General features: G+C 42.7%; 1 long non-coding RNA gene across 1 annotated transcript; it reads right to left on the bottom strand.

The window, feature by feature from the left end:
- Window positions 1-2,948: 2,948 nt before the first annotated feature.
- Window positions 2,949-5,898, bottom strand: LOC118985039 (uncharacterized). Its single transcript, XR_005066041.1, has 3 exons — window positions 5,815-5,898; window positions 3,941-4,191; window positions 2,949-3,015 (listed from the first exon to the last, which is right to left on the bottom strand). It is a non-coding gene; the product is annotated as an uncharacterized LOC118985039 (long non-coding RNA).
- Between the last annotated feature and the right edge of the window lie 250 nt (window positions 5,899-6,148).

Here is a 6,148-nt window from a genome sequence, read left to right as displayed (position 1 = left end):
AGAATTTCTAAATTAACTGACTAAATGAGTCCCTGGAGAATTGTGGAGGTGGCACAGAGAAGTGGATAAGCTCATGCTCTTTAGTCAGAGACAGATTGTTCTAGTTCAACCCCATTACCAGGGACAACTTTGGGCACGATGCTTAACCGTAATTTCCTCGTCTATAAAATGGGTCAAGCAGGACCTACCCCACAGGGTTTTTGAGATAACCAGTGATGTAATGCTTATGAGACCCTTACAGTACTGCCTAGACCAAAGTTATCTCTAAACCCTGTTAGATGATAATTATCATTCTGAACAGACCTCTCAAAAAAGGTAATCATGAAAATCACAATTCTAAATTATTTTTCTAGGCCAGTGGGTTAGAATACCGGGGGAAATACGACAAGGCAGTAACTACCTCTCCGACCTGCTGCAGGAATAGTTTCCCAAATTACAACGCACATTTCATAAGCTGGTTCTGCAGCATTCAGTGTCAGACACAAAAAGCCCATTTGACAAATTAGCACCTTGCACACACTGGGCAGAGAGCCCTTCACCCGAGCAACTGGAGCGCTCTCAGGGATATCGTCATCATTTCTGCTGGCGTGCAGTGGCAGGGATCATTTGGGAAACCTGGAAGGTTGGAGAACTGGTTTTAAAGAGGTGATGATACAGCAGTAAGAATATGAAAGAAGGTTTTGGGTCCTTGGCACTCCATCTGCTGGCTGTGCCATCCTGAGCAGAGGACTCATCTATCCATCCACTCACCCAGTCAACCTTTACTAAGTGCTTACTATGTGATAGCCACTGTGCTCTATTCTATAGGGCTGGCACTAGGGATGCACAATTTCAGCTCTCAGGGAGCACACCCTCTACTGGGAAAGAGAGAAAATAACAATTTTATATTCAAGTCACAAGTCTTGAAGCTCAGTGCAATGTCCTATGGGCCTTGGTCCTGTGTTGGGACCTGGGAAGTCAGGTGAAAGTTACTGGAGAAGCTGGTCTAGAAAAGGGGAACTAGAGCCAGGAGGGGCAGAAGTGAGACTGGCAAGACAGGAGGTTGAAATAGCACCCAGGCTAACACATTAGCCCAGGAGAAGTGACCAGGGCCACAGCTAACACAGCAGGGGTGGTTTGGAGAAGAGGGCTGAGAGGTATGGCTTTGGGAGGCAAACTTCATACACAGAGGGCTGAGGAGGAGCACAGCTTGTGTTGCAAGTTCCTGGCTGGGTGACCAGGTAGGCAGTGCCAGGAACCACGATGGGCATTTCTGGGAGGTAAACAGGTTCTGGTTTGGATCAGTGAGGAATGGGAGTTCCTGAGTTCCTATTGGGTGTTGGTGTGCTTGGGGCCGTCCAGGTGAGACGTTCCACAGCTACCCAAAACACGGTCCAGAGTGCAGAAAAGCCCATGGGCCTGCAAACATCTCCTCATTTACAAAGAGGGAAAGCAATTCTTTCTCAGCCAGGTCATCGAGGGAATTAAATAGCACAATGGATGTGAAGGCACATTGTAAAGTAAAAAGTGCTTTGTCATCGTCTGAGATTGCATGGTGACTCATGGCAGCTCAATTTTACGATTCCTAGCTTTGGCCCTGGCTGGTGTGGCTGAGTGTGCTGGCTTGGGAACCTAAGGGTCCCCAGTTTGATTCCCAGTCAAAGCACACGCCTGGGTTGTGGGCCAGGTCCCCAGTGGGGGGCGCACAACAGGCAACCACACATTGATATTTCCCTCCCTCTATTTCTTCCTCCTTTCCTGTCTAAAAATAAATAAATAAAATCTTTATTTAAAAAAAGATTTCCAGCGTTATATTTACTGAAAAGACATTTGCTCTGTGCCTGCCATGTGCTAGGCACTGGGGTGTGGGTGGGCACCGAAACAGAGGGTCTGACAGAGGTAAGGCCTGCTTGAATGTGGTTGGTAAGGCGATAACATGGTACAATAATTTATAGCTTTAATTTGAACATTTCACCTAAAATATCATAAGGTATGTTTGAGTGTGATATTGTTCTTACAGAATTACATGGTTATGATTTTATGTAAACAATTTTGTAACAGAAAAGGGGTGTTATTTGTGCTGGACCCTGTAGTTTTTGAATAACATTAACTATAATACGAAGTAGATGAAAATCTGGTTGGCACTGAGGTCGAAGAGAATATGCTTATATTCAGCCCCTGAAGGAGCGTCCAGAAGGTTCTCCTCATACACTGAAACCTGAGAGGAGAGCTTCCCTTGCTATGCCGTTCTCTCCCCAAGTAGGTGTTTAGGATCCCACCCTAGTTTTCTGGAGCTTGTATTTCTCCACACAGGAAATCCTCCTGGGACCACAAAAGATATACAATCAATCCTCATTATTTATGGATTCTGCATTTGTGAATTTGTCTATTTGCTAAAATGTCCTTTAACCCCAAAAGCAATACCAGAGGTGTTTCTGTGGTCATTTGTGGACATGCACAGAGCAGCAAGAACATCAAGACACTCAGCCTCACGTTCGCAGTTGATCTTGACCAAGGCAATGCTCTGCCTTGTAGTTTCAGCTCGTACAATATACAAGTGTTCTTTCCGTGCCCTGTTCCTCACATTTGGGTGCTTTTTGTTAGTGATTTTGCTGTTTTAAATGGCCCCAAGTGTAGTGCTGAAGTGCTGCCTGACCTAAATGCAAGACGGTTTTGTTCCTTGCAAAGAAAATACATGTGCTAGACAAACTTAGATCAGGCATGAGTTACAGTCCTGGGGCCTCTGAGTTCACTGTTAAGGAAGCAATAGTTAATAGGTAATGTACGTATTAAACGAGGTGTCTTCAAACAGAAATGCACTTACAACTATGTTGTGTATTGGTCGGTGGATGGAGAATTTTGTGACCAGAGGCTCATAGACTAACCCTAAGTTTCCCCTAGAGCAGGGGTCCCATGTTCACTAATTCAGGGTTCATGGCCACTTCATGAATCATGACCACTGAGAAAAATGAGACTTGACTGTACTGTTCACCTTCCACCAGGTGGAAACCAACCCACTGTTCCCACCTTCTTTCCCTGGGAGAGAAATGACTACGTGCGAATCAATATCTATAACTGGGTGGTGACATGTTTTCAGCTTCCCTGAAGCTCTGAGTGAGCCAAGACACATGGGTATTTCCAGCTCCCTTTATGTGGGGTGGGTTTTCCCTTCCCAGGGCCTTGCACTGAGTTGCTCCCTTGTCTACTCGCTACCAGTCAAGGTTTACAGGGTTGCACATGGGTACTGAGACTCCATGACACTGAGGAGACTGCCATCTCCCATAACCCCACCCTCTCCCCAATCTACCTCCCGCTGTCCTTCAAGTAAGTAAGTGAGAATGACGGGTTCTCAACTTGGGCTTGGGGGGTGTTCCTGCTTTTAGCTTTGTCAGGCCCCCATCTGCATTCAACTTTCTCCTGCACGTTCCCCTGTGTGCATTGGCTCATTTCATGGGTCAGCAGCTCCTTTTGCCCCAGTACCCTCTAGAAGCCTGAACACCAGAGTGCTCTCTAGCCTCCCTAATGGGAAATGTGTTATTAAGCCCCTGCCTGATGGGCATCAGTTTCCCACTGTGTGCTTTCCTATCGTGGAGGCAAGCCTTGGCTCCCTCCTCCTTTGATTCTTTAACGAGCTTTAGCAATGGAACTAAATTGGCACACTGATTAAGCTCAGATCAGAGGGTTTCACGAAGAGTAGCCATTGGCCACATCTGGTCCAAGAGGAACTTATTCTCATTTCCTGGGTCTTCTATCCTTGGCCAGTGCTCTCTGTACCAAAGGTGCCAATAATCTCAACGTTTAATAACAGTTAATAACCATCGGGAACTGGAAGGTACTGCTTATGGTGACCCTAGAGAAGAGGCTCTCTTGCAGGCAGTTCAGAAAAAGGTTGACTCTGAATACCTCATTTCCAACCACCCAGTTTATCAGTCAGAGCTGGTCCAGATTTCTCCCTAGTTACCTTTATCAACAAGGTTGTGATGGGTTCAGAGAAAACTTGCCTTTGTCCATCTCCAGCAACTCACGAGAAGCTGCATTTAGGGATGACATCCTAGCAAACCTCAAGTATCTTTGTGTTGCTCTGAAGATTAAGAGGAGGCCAGGGACCCTGGCTGGTGTGGCTCAGTGGATTGAGTGCCAGCCTGTGAACTGAACGGTCGCATGAGAGGCACCCGCACGTGGATGTTTCTCTCTTTTTCTCTCCCTTGCCCTCTGTAAAAATAAATAATAAAATCTTTTAAAAAAAAGCACAGGAGGACAGTGAAAATTTCTGTAGTTTCAGAAAACAAATATTTAATAAAATCTAAGCCATTCATGAAAAAACTTAATAAGAAAAAAATATTGTAAAACCAGGAGTGAAACTTTCTTAACTTGGTAAAAATATCTACAAACTCTATAATAAGTATGATATCTTACAGTGAGACATTAAGACCATTTAAAAAAAACTAAGGTCATCTATTATTACTTCTTTATTCCCCAACATTTTATTGTAGGTCCTAGCCAGCATGGTAAAATAAGGGGGTAAAAAGTATAAGGATTAGAAAGAAAAATGTCATTATTTGAAGATGATATGATTTTCTAAAACCTAAGAAAATCTATGAAGTATTAGAATCAATAAGAGAATTTATCAAGGTTTGTATGTATAAAATCCATATATGAAAGTCAACTGTGTTTTTAAACACCAGTATCAAAGAGTTGATTATAATTTTTCAAAAGCTACAATTTAGAAAAATGTGAAAATTTAAGGTACTAACAAATAAATAAATTCTTTAAAAAATAAATTCTTTGCACATTTAAAAAAGGAAATATGTGTCAGATCCTTATGGATAAAAGTATAAAGTTTAGTTGCAAGGCATTGACAAAGTGGGTATGGAAGTTGATATCAGTTCTCCTCACCATTTTCTCTACATTCAAAGCAATTCCATTCAAATGCCCAAAAAAGACTTGTTGTTTGGGTGAAACTTACCAAACTGGTTCTGGAATTTGCATGGTTTATTAGAGGATCAAGTTTACCACAGATAATTTTGGAAACACAAAAGGGACTAATGTTGCTGCACCACCTCTCAGGACTAACAAAGCTCCAGAAACGGAAGCGGCAAAGAATTGTCACAGGGATAGGCAGGCAAATGGGACAGAATAGTGAGCCCCAGATAGAGACAGGCACACGTGGGAAATTGACACATGACAGAGAGGCATTATAAAGCCACAGGAAAAACGATGGACTTATTTAATAATTGGGGTGAGATAATTAGATAGACATATGAAAAAGAACTATACATAGAAATGACTTTTTCTTAAAAATATAAGATAGTATACCTTTATGGCCTTAATGTAGAAAACCAGCTTTTCCCACCTAAAACCACATAAATTATAAAGTAAATAATAAAAAAATATTTTCAACTATTGCAACATGTAAAAGTTCTATATACAAAGAAGTCTAAAAAATTAAGAGAGAAACTAGGGAGGGAGATACTTTTGCCAGGCATAAGACTAACAACTATTTGGGCCAAACAGAAAGAACTCCATTATCCACAAGAAAAGACGAACAACCTGATCTAAGAAGGGGCCAAATATATGAACAAGTAATTCCCAGAGAGGAATACGTGACCGCCCTCCACAAAGACAAAAGGATCCTCCGGCTCTCTAGTCACCAAGGACCCAACCACTGCAGTAACACTGAAGCGCCACTTCTCTCCTGTCTGATCGATGAACACGTAAAAGCCTGACTGACAACACCTGGTCAGGTGTGGAGACGTGGACACTCTGACGCAAGGCTTCTGGGAGTGTCAGTGAAGAGGAACTTGGTAGTATCTGTGAACTTGGAGTTGCAAATACCTTTTGACACTGCAGTTCCACTTCTAGGTGTATGTCCCAGAGAAAATCCTCACGTGTGCTCCTGGAGCCGTGTAAAAAGATATTAATAAAAGCACTGTTAATAACACCAAAAAAGGAAATAACCTACATGTCCATGCAGAAAGAATAATTAAATCGTGTTACATTGATACAATGGGATGCTATTAAGATGGATGAACTAAACACATATCACTATGGAAAAATCTACAAACCAATGTAGAAAAGTGTCACAGTTCAGACTCCTAGGAAAACACATTCTAATGGTCTGAGATTTGCATGCAGGATGCTTTTGGGGAAGGGCTCTCTAGGCTAATGC

Source organism: Sturnira hondurensis, unplaced genomic scaffold (genome assembly GCF_014824575.4).
Source record: "Sturnira hondurensis isolate 20B ecotype Veracruz unplaced genomic scaffold, ASM1482457v3 Scaffold0004068, whole genome shotgun sequence".
In the NCBI taxonomy this organism is placed as follows: domain Eukaryota; kingdom Metazoa; phylum Chordata; class Mammalia; order Chiroptera; family Phyllostomidae; genus Sturnira; species Sturnira hondurensis.
Note: the sequence above shows the minus strand (reverse complement) of the source record. Positions and strands in the feature narration are given on the sequence as shown.